General features: G+C 45.5%; 1 protein-coding gene across 7 annotated transcripts in view; it reads right to left on the bottom strand.

Annotated features, from left to right (window-relative positions):
- LOC138567595 (zinc finger protein 208-like) overlaps nt 1-15368 on the bottom strand; it is a 167743-nt gene that overhangs the window by 146333 nt on the left and 6042 nt on the right. For 6 of the 7 annotated variants that reach the window (XR_011302254.1, XR_011302255.1, XM_069645974.1 and 3 more), the window contains exon 2: nt 6970-7068. The gene's annotated coding sequence lies outside the window, so the exon portion shown is untranslated. Of the gene's footprint in view, nt 1-6969; nt 7069-13756; nt 13868-13953; nt 14110-15368 lie in introns of those variants that run through there. The other variant, XM_069645976.1, reaches the window with a different exon arrangement.

Here is a 15368-nt window from a genome sequence, read left to right as displayed (position 1 = left end):
TTTGTATGCATTGTCCCAAAGAGCCCCTCGACATTACTCTTTCCCACTGCAAATTAAACACACACTTCCCTTTTACGCTTGCGAAAAAGAAATCCGTCTCCCACTCTTGATGCAAATTATACATCTTCTGCCGTTTGTTGGATGATCCGCCTACTTCTGGATCCATGATTTCAACAAGTGTCGTTTTGTTTGTACGTTTCTTTTGGGACTGCACGTGCAACATAATCTGAGGGGGATTTCAATGTGTTATTATGGTCTTAAAAATAATTGAGCACACAAAATTCTGCTTAGTCAAAAAAATAAAAACCAATGCCATTTTAGCACATTCGCAATTCCGAAAAATATTAACTTTGTGGCATGCACCTATGCCAAGTCATTTATAAAGATGTTATATGCTTGACAAACTGCTTAATCACATATAAATGTTTCTGTTGTGCTGACAGCAGTTATTAGGAAATGAACCTGTTGGTTCATGGGTGTCAACCTTTGATATTCACTACAGGGGCAGAAATACCCCCAACCTCTGCTCTGAATATAAGCCAATGACCAGCCCAAACCATGCCCTGGCCAAACATTTTATAGGAATTGCAAAAGTCATACGATTAACAAGCAGTTTTTTAATATTTAACATCTCGGCAACAGTTTCTCAACCTGCTGAGCTACCCTGGTAACATTCTACTGCAGAGTGCGTCTATGGATCCCTTAATGTACTCAAAAATCGCTGTATTACCAACTGTATTTTGGGTGCACCCCAGCCAGGAAAGTGATTTAAAGTGGAACTGATGCAGCGTGGAGTTTGGAAAGAAGCAGCATGAAGGAAGTTGCCCCATTTTAAAACTTCTATTTTGAACATTTCCTTTGAGTGGAGTTCAAATGCCAACTCCGCCCCCACACTGGCCCTTGTGGGATTCCCCCCCTTCACATTTTTCCCCCCCATTTCCACTGCTGAGTGGAATAGTGTCCTGCACATCTCATTCACGTTCCAGTGGCCTACTGCACACCAAACGCGAGATTCTCCTCAGAGGGTGATCCACCAAAAGAAGATCATGGGATCAACAAGGCTGCAGCTACTATTAGTAACGGCAGGGCTCTGGCAAGGAAGTCACGAGGGGGCTTGCCCGCCAGAGCCCTGCCTTCTAAAAAAAATAGCTTGCATGACTGAAAAAGAGCCCAGGGTCGAAACGGAGGCACGCAGCTATCATGCTCAATGTCTCCGCTTCACCCTGGGTTGACTTCCAGTCATGAGTTACTATTAGAAACGGCAGGGCTCTGGCAAGGAAGTCCCGAGTGGGCTTGCTCGCCAGAGCCCTGTCACCTAAAAGTAGCTCATATGATTGCAAATGGGACCAGGGTGAAGCGGAGACATTAAGCAGCACAGCTGAATGTCTCCATTTCACCCCGGGCTTTGTTCTGCCGAGCTGCCCGACCCTCTGACAGCAACACGCAACAGCTGTGCGCTCAGGGGCTGCAGTGGCTCGGCAGAAAAAGTCAAAATAAATGATTAACTTCCACCGATCCACCCAACCCAACTTAGCTCAGCAAGACACGTTTCCCTGGAATGCCACTGTCAGCTCGCTCCTGCAATCCAAGCCAAAGCCTCAGCCACCTCCAAAACAGATCCAAAAATGATGCAAGGCGCCATGGTGCTTTTTAAAGAAAAAAGACTGGGCAAACTGAGTAGCACAAAGAAACCACTGTGGCCCATAGGACCACAGCTCTCAGCAAGGAACGTGCTCTGGCCAATCACATGGTGCAATCTATACGCTATAGAGAATTGCAGGCCTGTGATTGGTCAGAGCACTTCCTGGCATCACTCTTTTCCTGAAACTCGAGCGTGAGCTACTTCAAAGGCTCTGGCGAGTTACTCGTAGCTTGCGATCGACTGTTGGGAGACCACTGCAATAGACACATTCTCAGAGGGGCTATGGGACACTGCAATGTTCTTAAGCAGACGACAGAGTCAAATCTTGAATATCGCTGGGTCCGTGCAACTCTTTACTTCACAGTAAAGCACTGCAATGATTTTGCTCATACCCACTGAAGGTGCGGTCATGTGTACGAGTTGTATATGCACCGTACCAGACACATAGCAACGTCGGACACAAGGGCACAACAAGCACGTGGGTAATGGACCACTTTAAAGCAACCAGGGATGTTGCAAAGGTTTAATACATTAAGCTTCTGCCGTTTAAGCCCACATGTGCACTGTCCCCTAGGGACCAGGGAGGATAAGTGCTCATCCAAACTAGCAATCAAAATGTGTGTTAACATATAGTGGTGCCAGCAAGATAGCAATTAGGTTTTTTGGCCTTAAAAAAAACATTGTTGATAACAAGATAGTCACTCTTCAGGCAGTGGTCTAAACTTTTTTGACCCCGAGCCCTCCATAAGAAAAAGGTACCTGGCTTGGACCCCTCTATACACATGGACTCAAAAATGTTTATCTGGTGTAGAATGGTGCCAAATGGAGGTGTGGGTGCAAAACATTCTTTCAAAATCATTGCTTGCAATAACTAATTAGAGGGCAAATATTTGTAAACACAGCATTCAGAATATTTTGCTATAGGGGACTTTGACTAAAAGTAGTTGGATATTTATTGCATACTGTAACGTAGGACATACTCAAGTACAACAACTTCATTACTATCAATGCAGGCACTTGCAAGTTGGACAGTGGCATACTGGAGAACTAGTGTGAAGGGTGGGCCTGCCTTTCAGCAGCCAGCCATCACTATTGGGTTACATTTTTGCAATAGACAACCACAGGTTTTCTTCCAGCTTTGACCGATATTTAGTGCTGCAAGTGTTGAAAATCCAATCTTGCAAAGGTACAAGGTGCTGAAAGGTAACAGTACATTGACTGTGCATTTGGATAGAGTAGGAAACTGCATTTTGCCAAAATCCACTCAAGGACATTTTTTTGAATTGGCTCTCCAGTAGGCAGCCAATTTGAAGTTCCATTAGTTCCTCCTGGAGGTGTATTGGGAGGTGGGCAGGCTCCTACGTCTGCTAGGAAAGGCTGAACCACGCAGTCATTGATGCTACAATTGTCCTCTGGAAAGTACTTTTGAGGGTGGTTCTGAGATGGTTTCCCATTAGTTCAGCAACACATGAAAAGATCATACTCCGCCTCCTCAGGAGTATCTGCTAATAATGGAAACTCATTTGGAATGCAGACATTAACCCTCCTCCTCCTCAAAAGCTCCAACTTCTTCTTGAATGCTGACATTTTTTGCGTTCATAGCCATTGATGTGGTTTCTTTTCTGTGCCTTGCAGGGAGTGGTTTAGAAAATGTAGCTTTTCAAAGGAGGTCGCCATAGTAAGCTAACAGTACAAGCCAGTGTGAATCACACAGAGGCTCTTTTGGTCTAAACCCAGGAGAAAGCGTCTCACTTTGTTCCGGAGTTCCTAAACCCAATTTAAAACCTTTCCCCCTGGAGAGCAACCTGACCTCCGTGTGAAACAAAGCATCTTCTGCTCCCATTTCTGCACATAATGTGTCAAACTTTACAACAGAAGTCAGCACCTCTGAGAGTCCATTCCCCATATTGCGCACAGGCAAAGCTTCCCGGGGATCACGCAGTGTGCCCACAATATATGTGGAGCTACTACCAACACTTTTAACCCACTTTGCTGGATTTATTTTACCTGGGGAGTGTGTGAGACTCTCTTCTCACTCTCTCATGTATTTTGATGTGCTTTTAATTCTTGTGTTCTTGTGTTCTTTGATTATGGAGCCTAAACAACTCCATAAGTATCTTTTCATTTTTGTGTCACAGCACCCTCAGTGCAGTGACACAGGGAAGGAAGCCCTTCAGGATGTCCCAAGGTCTAAATACCTTTTCTGGGATAAACTACCATTCCCCGGAGAAAGTAAAGTTAAATTGACTTTGCTAGTCTTTAAATTCCTAGACCCAGCACACATACCTTCCAATAGAGTGCTGGAGGGGTTACCTAGTAATCCTGTGTCTAGAAACTCATGTAGCAGTCAAATGCTACCCTTTCCTATCGAAATGACTGGTGGCAGTGGTTTAACTACCATGATTTTTCCCGTCCACGACCGACAGCTAAAAATCGCGGGAGCCATGTTTTTCAAGATGGTGTCTGAGCCTCCTTTGTTTAAACAGGTCCCGGTCTTCTTTTTTCACTGTTTCTTTTTGGACAGGTCCTTCTAGAATTTGTCTCTGCTCGCCAAACCGGTTTTGGTCCCTTTGTTACTACACCTTTGGCAGGCTTCAGGACTGTAGACCGCCTCTGGCGCGGGCAGGAAGTGAGGGAGGTGCCCGAAACTCCCTGTGCTTAGTCTCCTAAGAGACCCAAATGCACTCTGATTGGCTAGCTGACTGTCTGGCAAGGACAGCCAACCTGCTGGGCGAGTGACAGCTAGGCTGGAATGAACAGGATAGAACTGAATAAAAGGAGTCTCTCTTGGCTTGGAAGACAGAGTCGACCACTGGAACGAAAGAACCGAAGACGAGCTGGAAGAGGACGGCTGCTGCAACTCCTGGACCGTTGGTTTGCCCGGTGAAGCCCTGCTGCAGGTCCAAAACACCCAGTTCAGCTCGACAGAGAAACAAACCCCTTCAAGGACGACTTCTTCCTTTGAGTTGGTAGGACCAATCAACTCATAAGCCACCTGGATACCATTCTCGGAGCTGGTTAGGATTAACCAGCGAGAAGGACACCAGCTTGTGTGCTTGAAGGAAAGCTACTGGAACTGAAGATTTTCCAAGTCTGCCAGCTTTGTGACCAGTCGCCGTGCAGTGCAGGAGTCCCCAGACATCCTCCCACTTGTGCCCACGACTGAGGCTCAGGAACAGCAAGATCTGCAGGAAATGCCAGGAACAGAAGTCTTCAGCTGCATCTTTCTTCATTGGAAGGTACTGTAAAAACTCGAGAGAACTTACCTCTGACTGCAAAAGTGCATATTACGTTGGCAACTTTCAGGCCCGATCATCTTGTGACCCAGCATACTTTCTTCCACAAACTACTTCTGAGAACTTTAGCGAAGACTTTACCGTTTAATAACCAGAACCGTTTTATCCTATACAAGGCATTAGCCCATTGACTTTGGCCTAACATATTGAATTGACTCCTCTGGTGAACTATTTGCCAGGTTTCAGAATCACTGATATTCGTTGGATTAACCCATGCCTTTTTACTGCTATTTTGCCCTTACTTCAGGGGAGCGCAACTGCTTAAGTAATCAGTACTGTAGTATATATATGTGTGATATAACTTGCCTCCTTTTAGTGAATGCTTTATAAAAGGATTGTGTAATAAATGAAGTGTTTTACCAAGAAACGTTGAGTGTCTTTTTGAATACTTGTGATTGTAGACCTCTGTGTAACAGCCCTTCCAGCTCACATTCCCTCTTGAGATAAGCCTGACTGCTCAGTCCTGCTACCAAAAACTGTAGCACAGACTTTTGCTTACACCTGTAGTCCTAATTGTATGTGGTGGTCCCAGAGGTCACTGCATGCAATTCTGCCTAACACTGGACTAGGCCACAGATTGGCAGCGAAAACCATACCTGGATGCACAGGGCCAATATAAACCTTCAGCACCTCTACTCAACCAATGTTACACAGGGAAAGGAAATCCTTACTTGCCTGCATGACTGGGTCAAGTGCTTCACTGGATTTTTCTTGCTGGGACACAGGTGGTTAGGTTGACACACCGACGCTTAGAGCAGTGTTGCTGCAATGAAAACAGTCAAAGATACATGTCTACCCGCGACTCCAAAATGAGCAGGGTTAATGTTAGGGAGAATTCTCCAGAATGGCTAATTTCCTTACCTGATGAGTCCCTCAGCAGCTTTACTGGATTTCTAGGATTTATTCTTTCACCTGGTAAGAGTGTGAGCCTTTTTTCCCTACTCTTACACGTGTTTTTGCTGTGTGTTGTACTTTTGCTCATGGACTATGGAGTCTCACCTACTCCATAGGCATCATCTTTTTACTGCGTGTCACACAGCACCTTTAGTGCAGTGACACAGGGTTGTCTTTTTAGACTTCCCACTTATTTTCTGAGACTGACTACTGTCTGCCAGAACATGTAAAGTTGCCATTGACTTTACTTGTCTTTTTAAATTTACAGACCCAGTACAACCTATCTTCCAATAGAGTACTGGAAGGGTTAATAGTTATCCCTTTAGGTCTGTTTCTCATGGAACAATATTTAGTTCGCCGTTCTCTAAGATTTGGCTGGTGGCAGTGGTAGCTAACATTTTTATTCTACCGCAAGCTAAGAAAATAGCCTCAGTACAGTTAGAGGCTATGGTGGTAGCCTCAAACTCAAACCCGCTGGACCCCATTGATTTTTATTTGGTTCCGGTCAGGTTTATTCGCCATTTCTTTTCGTAAAGGTCTTTCTCGTGTTTTACTCTGCTCGCCAAACCAGGTTTGGTTCCTTTGTTTGCCGTCCTTCGGCGGCCCTCTGCACAGAAGCCCTCCTTAGGCGCCCGAGTGTCTGGGTGGACAGGATGTGAGGGAGGGGTTGAGGCCCCCTGCACAGGGTCTCCTTGGAGACCCAAGTCGCACTCTTGCTTGATTGGCTAGGTGACTGTCCTGCCATGACAGCCACCCTGCTGTGTGATTGACAACCAGGCTGTGTGAATGGGGGGAAAACTGCTTAAAAGCAGGTCTATGGGACTTGGAAGGCACAGTCACCACTGGAACGAGAGAACCAGCGAGGAGCTGAAGGAAGATGACTGCTGCAACTACTGGACATCCCGGTGAAGCCCTGCTGCAGGTCCAAATCGGCCGAAACTCTGACGACAGAGAAGCTCTGCAAGGAATCTCCCTGGAGCTTGGTGGGACCAACCAGCCCAACCCCCAAACTGAACATAAGGAACAGCCTCAAAAATAGGTTTGAAATCCCCGATTGTGACTCCTACTACACCTTTAAAATTACCGCACCATCACCCACAGCAAAATACAGTCATTTTTAAAAAAAGACATTCTTACCATCGGCAAGTCCTAATACAGATGTCAGGATTTTTCATGGTGCCATTGCTGCTGGGGACTTTGCTGTCCAAGCCGGGCTGATTGATCCAATTTGTGTTCCTGCAATTGAAAAAGTACAATAAAAATTAATGATAGATGTACCAGATTGACCATACCAATATTTGCGCACTACATTCTGCCAGTTGGCACACATCCTCCCCCGCACACAAAAGGGACCTAGAGTGCAGGGTCCAACCAGGAAATCTCCAAAGTTCGCTAAAGGCCAGTCCACCCCAGCTGACAGAGAGAGCAGTCAGAACACATGCCTGAAAACGTGACTCATACTCAGTCACAGAGACAAAAAAAATAATAGAGCAAGCGAGCGAAAGAGCATCAGCTTGTTATATTTTACCCTTAACGGTTGAGAAGTCCAGCCTGCTGGCATTCCAATCATTCTTTTACATATCTTACGTAGAATACGACATAGCCATGTAGTTTATACTGCAGTTAGGTGACAGCACTGACGTAGCAGCAGACTGCCGGAGCTGCCATGCCAGACACGAGGGCCCCTGGCTTCTCCGCAACATATGGTGCCACATGCAGGCGAAGGCCTGGCACCCACAGCCGGATGATATACAGGAATTCCACTTTAAATCACTTCTATGGCAGCGGTGCACCCAAAGCACTGTTGGTAATGCAGTGATTTTAGTACATCAAGGGATGCATAGACCTGCTCTATAGTAGATGGCTCCCAGGGTAGCTCAGCAGTTTGACAGACCATTGCGGAGACAGTGCTTAAGGTTGAATTTAACCAAAACAATAAAAATATGCAAAACTCGTTAATCAAATGACTTTTTGCAATTACTTATAAAAAAGGAAGTGCTATAAAATGTGTTTGGCCAACGGATGGGTTGGGGTATTTCTGCCTCCGTTTGGCACCCATGAACCCAGTTTAATTTCCTAATAACTGCTGTCAGCACAACAGAAGCATTAATTTGTAAACGTAACACCTTTATGAATGTAACCTGTGATAAAACACAAAGCAAAGGGCACACAAATTGTATTGGTGTGGTGCTCAAGAAAAAAAAAAATTAAAAAAAAAAAAAAAAAAACATCTCAAAGAAAACTAGTGAACGCAAGTTTCAGCAGCGTTTGAGTTAGGAAATTACTTTTTTCCTTTGAATGTGTAAAACGCACATTTGAACAATAATGTGTCAAGCATGTAGAATGCCCGCTTTAAACATTGACCACTCCCCTCCCCACCACAGTGATGTTCATGGCCCATCGATTTCCGTGGTGTCCATTTCAGGACAGAAAAAAAACAAACGGCATGAGCAAACAGAGCCAGGAAATGCACAAGTGACGACTGGGGAAAGGAGCACTGTTTAGATTAGGTCACCGAGCCCCCAGCTTCCCTCTGCAAAGCTGGGGGTTTGGTAAAGCCTGGTCATGGCTGAGGTAGGCCGGGTCCCGAGATCTGGCCAGATATCTGATGCCGGATCTCGGAACCGGCCAGCGCCGTCCCATGGACCAGAGGGTTGACGAGGCAGAGGGACAGCCAAAGTAGGGGGACCAGTATTGTATGATATCTGGCTCCCCCACAGCAGATTGCTGGAGAGCCCAGCAATCTGCTGTGGGGGAGCTGGATATCATACAACACTAGAAATGCATGCTTCCGTCGCTGCTCGCCTCTTCCCCCATGGCCAAGCAAGGTGGGGGCACAGAGGGAGAGGAGTGCAGGGGGAACCAGCATTGCAGTGATCCGGCCCCCCTGCTCACCTTTCCCCACGCGTTAGTCTTCGTGGGTCCAAAAGGAGAGAGGGAAGCAGAGGGACCGACAGGTCTGAAACGCTTGCTTCCCGGCACTCCCTCCAACTGTGGTGCGGCGGTCTGAGCTGAGAAGCGGCATCCCTTACCAGGAAATAAGACACTGGTGGCACCAGCAGGAAGCAACAACGCAGCATGGACACGTGATCCAAATGCAGGAAAGCGCACGTCCAGGCTGCTTTTATTCCCCAGAGCCCCCATCACATTGCACTGACTGAGCATGTATTTTCTCTTTTCTCGCTGTCCTGGATCACACGCCCCACAGATAGACAGTATGGCTATTTTTTAGGGCTTAATACTCATGGTTATCTTGCTCGCAAGACTACATAGGCGTTTGCATTTTCACTGTATACTAGCAAAGCAACGGGCAGGCAGCTAGTCAGTGAGACAACGCAGGTAAAAAGTTTGTCCTATACAGAGAGAAAGAAATATTTGGGGGGTGGGGGAGTCAATGCATTGCCTGGTAGCACTGAGCGGTAAAGTCAGGCACATCTCCCTGCAATGGTCAGAACCCCTCACCTCGTAAAGGCAATAAAGTTACAGAAATCATACCATGGGAACTGCATGCCGTCGTAGTGTGCCCATTGCTGTTTTAACAGTAAAAGCAGTGTTGCGCAGATAATGGCAGCGCTAGTCATTGGGCCGGCTCTCGCCGGATCCGAGATCCCGCACCAGGTGTGTAGCCGGATCCGGCCAGACTCAGCCGCCGCAAACCCCAAACCCATGCTCTGCGCTGGGTTACTTTGAAAAAAAAGAAAGAAAAGAAAGGAGGCGGCACAGAGTAGGGGGCGGAGCAGCTCATTGCCGCCATAAGCACTCTGATGGCTCTGCCCCCCTACGTGTACACAGCAGGACTTTGATACAGGTCACAGCTGCAGGAAAAGCAAACTAACTTCCTCTGATGGCCCTGTGCAGGGTGCACGAGGTCACCAGAGGAAGTTAAAGTCCTCAGCCACGACCCGGTTTATTTATGCAATGTTTGTCGGATACATAGACCCAGATTGTTCATTTATTCATGCAATGTTTGTCGGATACTTGTATCCGACAAACATTGCATGAATAAATACCCCCCCATTATCATTTAAACAATCCCACACGATGCAGCCACCCAACACCTTTCAGAGGTGAGCTACAGGAGCTGTGCAGGGCGTGGTTCAAGTAAAAGAAAACGTTGCTTATGGCGTAGTGTGGATGTTGAGTGGGACGCAGTGTGTTGCAGTCAGACGTTCCCTTTGGTTTGCAGTCTTTCTATGCTCCATTCATTCAGAGGAATCGCGTTAAACAGAGGCGTGGACGCTGAGACGGACGCAGTCTGTCGCAGTCCGTGGCTGTCGGACACCAATGGACGAAAACAGAAGTCTGCGCAGCGGGCGCCATAGGATTATGGAGGAAGAATCGTGCCCCGCCAACTTCAAGCAGCAAACGGCAACTCCCATCAGGAAGGGGGGCAGCGAGAAGATTGAAGGTAAGAGCTGCATCTCCCGGGAGAACCTAGTGTGTGACACACTGGGGCAGGGGGTGAGCGGTCGATAAACAAAAAACAGACCGCTGAGGCAACGCAGCCAGCGTGCCCACATGAATACAAAGAAAGCAACTCGAAGACGATCTGAAGCGGGAGAAATTGTTTCCATTGCTATAAACACCGTCACCCCCGGGGTATGCCCACGCCCAGACGCTCTAAGGTCAGGAGGCAGCTCTCCCCCAGCCCCTCCTACCTGCTGCTCGCTTGCGGTTAAGAAAAGGAACATGAAAGTAAATATCGAAGTCCACGATATTGTGGTCAGAGAGGATTTAACAACTCTGCCAGATACGCTGACAAAGAATAAAGCATGGGGGTATTGTGCGGATAACGTGGAAGAAGGAAACTCATTAGCCCAATTAACATCTGAAGACAAAGGACCACACAATCCAGGGAAGTAGGCTTGGAGATCTCGCCAGGGTGGGGGCAAATTCTTACAGCAGGCTACAAGAGCTACAAATCATAAGAAAAGACTCAGAGTACACACGTGTTTGCGCCCAAAAGCGTTAACGAAACCTCGCCTTCTCTCGCTCTACAGCAAAAATCAGTGCTATCACATCGAAAACATTTTTTGCAACAAAAATCAATGGGGGAGAGGCTTCCTGTTGAACTGACAGACGCCGAAATGCTGGCAGGGTCGGAAGCCTGTCACGTCAGCAGGTGTCAGTGCCCGGGCCACATTACAAGTAAGCTCAGCAGACAAGCTTCCCCTACAGGCCCGTTGCAACGACAGAAAACAAGCGCCAAGGGCCAGGGAGAACCTGCCCAAAACGCCAACATTGATAAAATGGCATTATATCAGGCAAGAAAAAGGACGGTCCGATGGCCAATTAAGTGAGGACATTCTACAGAATCGTATTCCAGAGATGACAAACAAAATGGCTGCAACAACGGTCCCCCTCGCCCCCCTCGTCGAAACGGCCACCTGCCCAAGGCCTAAAAATCCGGACCAGCGAACCGAGGTTGGCTTAGAGAAAAGTCAACCAGACAATACCTGCATCGTCTAACGAAAGTAGCTTTCCAAGGCAAGAGCTTGGAATGACACCGATAAAAAACAGGATGGCATCTCCACACGTGGCTGAAAAAGAAGAATCACAGAAAGCTAGATCCCCATAAAAAAATAAATAAAAAATAACTTGAATTAACCCTTCAGCATGGGTGGACCTTGGAGATGACTCCCCAGAGGAGATAGCTCAGCGAAATTGCAACTCCAGTTTCACGAGATACCCCTTCCAAAAAAGTTGACTTAATGTCCATTATGTCAACGGTCACAATTGCGCTAGCCCCTTTTTGTAAACTATACGAGGCTATGAATGAAGCCCTTAAAAGACAACTCGGCAATAATGTCATCCATGCATTCAAAACTAACCCATGTGGAGGGTTATATTGAAGCCAAAAATCAAGAGAACACCAGACACTCAGAACTAGTTACAGCAACAAGTTCAACTCAAACACCAGTACGAGATTCCTCTGAACAGAGTTCCGAAGTGGCCACATCAGCCGGCACCCAAAAGGAAGTACTGGCACTAACCCAAGCCAAGGGTAGAGCACCTTACGTATCGGAAAAGCATTATCCCAGATCTGAAGTCACAAGAGATGGAACCTGCACAAAGAAACCAAGGGAGAATGGGGCCATTGCAAGATATCTAGGGCCTTTTGAGCCATTACCCGAGCAAAAGCCTTTGCGAAAACCATTGCGGGATTCAAACGTAGGGCCTAAGGCATCCTACTGGATCTTTGGATAAAATGGGCTAGGAATAGCGAAGGATGTAATGGTATTTAGAGGGAATAAAGAAAGCACAAAGGGAACAGGTTACGGGGTAGTGGCTCAGGACGTTGTGTTAGACTTGAATGGTAATCCAACAGAACAAATAATGTAGTACTCAACCGAAGGAAGGTTATACAACTTTGCGAACAAACTGCAAGCCTGAAAAGACTGCACTCAGGGGACATCCCGATTGTTGAACCAAGGGAGGAAGATAATAAAGAGTTCTCCCATCTCCATATTGAAGCAACTAACGTAAGGAGCCTCTTCAGAAACTCTATAGGGGACTTCAAAAGGATGGGTTATGAAATTAAGGAGATTCACGAACCAAAGAGACAAACGTTTGATATGAATCAAGAGAGAGAAAGATACATGGGCAGAAAAGCTCACCAAGAAAGCCCAAGTAATACAAAATTGAAGGACATAGACTGTAGATGCACAAGAACCTACATAAGGACGCCTAACCACAGTCGGAGGGGGTATCTTTGAAATTGTGAACGCCGTCCATCATATGAACGTACCCTTAATGAATCTTCATCCAAACAAGGCGAGGCAGCAGACTCTCCGAAAAAGCTAAAAAGGGATTCCCACGAGGCCCTACCTTCGGGAGAAACAAAGACAAGAAAGTGGCAAACAAAGAGATTCCGAGAAACCACTAGCACAGGCATAGAGAGGAAAATGAGCAACAACTGCCCCCAAAGCAGAGCTTTTGGACATCAAGAGTCCAGAAAAACTATAAATTCTTCTAGCCACCAACATCGAACTGCAGGGAGGTTTCGGGGCTTGACCTAGGGGAAGTCAGAAGAAGAATTGCACCAAGGAAAAACTCAATGTGCTCATGGAATACCCGAGGTTTCGGACATCTAACTATGATCTTGGATGTTAACCTCGGCAACTGATATGGTCTGTCTCCCAGAGACATGGCCAACTACAAAGCCTTGAAGAAAAATAAGTGGGCACCACTAGGTAGATACACTCCAAATGCGGTAATTTATTTAAAAAAATAAAAAAAAAATAAATTAAAAAAAATAGAAATCTTGAATTCAGATGAAGTGAGTAACAAGATCAAAAATCATTTATAGGAGCTGGCTGCGAAGAGTCTGGAGACACCCTGACTCGAAAAAAAATGTAAAACAGGAGGCTAGATATCAAATCTAGTCACACAGCCGCTCTCCATTGGACCCAATAATGGTAATGTAATTGTAAAAACAATTTTTCAAAAATATGCCAGTATCTTTCACATTTCGCAGAAGTTTCAAATAGAAATCCAAGTCTTAGTGAGTTAAATAATTGTTTATCAAAAAGAACAGTTAAAAAGTCAGTCACTAATCCAATCTTAGTGAGGACAAGGCTAACACATCTCTAAATAAAAATAGACTTAATGTGCCAATGCATTTCAGAGAAATAATCTCCTTCGTCAGGGCAAGTCTTGAATATCATAATGTAATAATGACAAAGGCAAATTCCACCAGGACACAATCATGAAATGAGGATAAATCAAACGGTAAGTACATTGCAACATGACATGAACAAAAAATTGAAACAGTCAAAAAATTATTATAGGTAGATTCGGGTCATATCGCGGTGCAGATGAGGGGAAGAAAGGAAAAAGAGAAAAAAGAGAAATGAATGTGACAATCTCAGCTGGAAATAGGTGAACATGTCTGGACATGTGATAGTAAGGGAAGTTGGGTTACCTCTCGAGTTGTGTAGCCAAGGGGTGCTTTTACAGAAATCTGGCGTGTAAACAACACTGGCGTTCAAAAACAAACACCCGATCCAAAACTGGACGGAACACAGATGGCGTTCTGTGAATATAAAAGCATAATCAGTAGGACGTAAGTGTGCTAGGTACTAACACCTCGGTAATGGGAATAACTAATGCTGAGAATACCTGTCGTCTCAATCTGTGGGCTTCGGCAGCCGCGGAGCTCCTGCAGCGCATCGCCAAGTGAAGGCGTTGCTAAGGAAACGGTTGCTATTATAGCCACGTGACCGCATCCCGGCAAATGGGATAGGAGGAGGATACCTGACCAAATAAAGTATTTGTCAGGACTGCTGGAAAACAATGAGAAATTATAGAGAGTACAAAAAATTAAAACAAAAATGAAGTCAAAAGGGCGGACATAGAAAAAAATACTCAAAAAGAAAATTGGGAAGTGCAAATAGTCGCATGTGATGTGCGTAAATGCAAGAACATAAATATATAGGCCTGAACAGGCCAAATTTAAGTATATAAATACTAAGGAACATGGTGCCAAATGTTTTAAGAAAAATCTTGTTGCCTGTTCGAGGATGATACACGATGTTGCCTTTGATTACCAGATTGCAGCTGGCGCAGTGTAGGCAGGGATATGTCCCAGTACGTTGGGTGATTGGTTCTTTTCTGGGAGGTCTTGTGTGTACCAATTTGTCTCGTAGATTCCTGCTCCTCTGATAGGCAAATACCGGAAGGCAAATACCGGAAGTTGATCAAATAAATATTGTTCTTGAAGATGCTCCAATGTTTTTTAATGGAGTTTTTAATCTTATTGCTCTGGACAGAAAATCTTGAAACATATACATTCAGTTCCCTTTTAGATTTTTCTTAAAACATTTGGCACCTGTGACAGTGTAAACATTATATATGGCATCAAATGTCCCTGTGGGAAATATTATTTAGGTCAATCCACGAGAGCAGCTAAAGTACGCTGGAACGAGCATCGCTCCTGCATTCGTAATTCAAACTCTAATTCAGCAGTGGCGCGCCATTGGAGTGAAAAACGCCACAATCCAACACAGATCAGGTTCCTGATCCTAGAAGTGTTGAATAGAGTCAACCCACATGAAGATCTGGGCCTGAGGCTCAATAGAAGAGAAACATTTTGGATTGACAAACTTGGGAGCCTTTCTCCCAATGGTCTCAATGAAGAGATCAACTACCACTGTTATATTTAAAATTGGATGTACTTCCTTACATTGTTTGACACACTGTCTATGTCACCATAGTAGTTTGGCTTTCATGTAAACATATGTACATACTATCATGCGCTTCTGATCTCCTGCGTAATAACTAGACTATATACCATTTATATCTCCCCATAGGCCTAGGATTTCATTGTTTAATGCTATTTTTAGCTGTTGCATTTCTGTGTTTCATATGTATATACTACCCTATCCTATTGTTAGGAATTACTTCTTGCGCAATTGCATTTTGTCACCCGCGTCACTTATCCTGGACGTTTTGTCTGGGCCCAAGGTTGCACCCGTGTGTGCCACCACCCGCAACAAGGTTACATGTTCCTTAGTATTTATATACTTAAATTTGGC

The sequence above is a fragment of the Ambystoma mexicanum genome, chromosome 2p (genome assembly GCF_040938575.1).
Source record: "Ambystoma mexicanum isolate Mex_15411 chromosome 2p, UKY_AmexF1_1, whole genome shotgun sequence".
NCBI classification, from domain to species: Eukaryota; Metazoa; Chordata; class Amphibia; order Caudata; family Ambystomatidae; genus Ambystoma; species Ambystoma mexicanum.
The sequence above is the reverse complement of the archived record's forward strand: the minus strand, read 5'-3'. Positions and strand labels throughout refer to the sequence as shown.